This window comes from Etheostoma cragini, chromosome 6 (assembly GCF_013103735.1).
Source record: "Etheostoma cragini isolate CJK2018 chromosome 6, CSU_Ecrag_1.0, whole genome shotgun sequence".
Taxonomy (NCBI): domain Eukaryota; kingdom Metazoa; phylum Chordata; class Actinopteri; order Perciformes; family Percidae; genus Etheostoma; species Etheostoma cragini.
Window position 1 is genome coordinate 27,683,898 of NC_048412.1, and position 1,852 is coordinate 27,685,749.

Below are 1,852 nucleotides of genomic sequence, written 5' to 3' on the forward strand. Positions count from 1 at the left end.
GGGGGGACGGAGGGGGGACGGGGTGGAGAGGAGCGCTCTGAAAGGACAAACATTAGTCAAATCACTTCCCGCTTCAGTCGCCCGCCCCGGCCAAACTACTTGACATTCCACAACAGGGCTCTCTGGCCTCCGAGGGACGGCATCCTCCGGGATCCGGACCTCCAGCTGATCAGGCCCGGGCTGCAGGTCCCTGCTAAACCTCTCCCAGTAGTTCTCCTTCGGTACACTAATACATAAGCTCCAAGAAATTGGATCTGGGTGGGAGTGGATTTTCAGCGTGTAGTGTTATCGTCGACGTTACATGCTCCCTTTACAAATGACAAAACTTGAAGTTGAATCATCTTCGCTGTCGAGTGGAAACCTTGATGTCTCATTTAGGGAGATTTTCTTTCTTTTATCTTAATCCTCATGTTGTCCTCGGGTCAAACTGCCCCGTTGTCCTATATCAGTGTTCTTTTTAATTCCCCAAAATAACATGATTGATTCCACCCAACGCTCTTTGCCGAGTACAAATCTCTACTTTCATTAATTTGGGGGCGTCTTATTCAATTTTATAGCATTGTAAAACAAATTGAAGTGTTTTTGAAATAGTATTGAGTAAAAGTTGACATATTCCAGTCTGTGATTATCATCAACATCCATTCCTTTAATTTTAGTCTCAATAATTCCTAATTTCTGCTTTTCTAACTCAAACATTAGGTATAATTTCCTATAAATGAGATTTATTGTCCATAAATTTCAAAATAACTGTACAAATAAAGTTAGTGTAAAAGGAAAAAAACATCAAAAATGTTGAAGAAAGGGACAAAAATGTAAGAAAAAGTTAAAAAAACAGTCATGACAGAAGTGTTGATTTTCAATTCTTTTACATCGGTTTAACATATTATATTCACACTCAACATATTACAAACATTGCTTAACCCTCCTGTTGTCCTCGGGTCAAATTTGACCCATTTTCTAAAAGTTGATGTATCAGAATTTTAAAATAAAGATTTTAAATAAAGTTTTAATTTTAAATGTTGACCCAGAAAAACAAAATGTCCCACGGTCGATGGGAAGACAACACAAGGGTTAAACAGCAATTGCAGCAATAGGGCTTGAAGGAAGCGGGACCTGACTACTTCCTGGAATCATTTAAAGAATGCGGAAACCAAAAGTACCAATTGAACTATACTACATTAACAATAAAAGTACATATTGGCAAAGATTATGTAAAAGTAAGTATACAGAATACAACAAAATAAGGGCATAATAATATTTTTTGTGTGTATTTGACCTATTTTCACAACTGCGGAGGTTTAATCTATAGTTATCTATAATGATCACATGCTTTGTTTATGAAATGTTAATCTGCAGAGTGAGTTATAACCACGGTGTGCAGATAAAAGTAAAAATAAAAAATAAGAATGCAATATTTCACTCAGATGTACTGTATAGTGGAAAAGTATAAAGCTGCATAAAAACATGGAAATACAAATACCTCTAATTTCTAAGCACATACATACACTTTGTAACTTTCCATGAGTAGTTGAACTGGTTAAATGTAACTGTCAAATGTAGATGTTTCCAAAAGGTTCGATGGTTTAACGTAATTTAGTGGTTTTGGCTCATCTGTCCCCCTGCAAATAGCTGACTCAGACCTTAAGGACTGGGATTAAAACACATTTTCCATAATCGGCTCTTTGTTTGGCTTCTAAGATATTATCAGATATCGTCTTTAATGGAAATTAAAGGGGCGCTATGCAGTTTTGGCAACTTCTTTCCTGTTTTCTCACTTTTTGCTCACAGGTTTCTCTATAGATCCCCCCTACAGGTTTCTCTGTAGATCCCCCCCCCCTACAGGTTTCTCTGT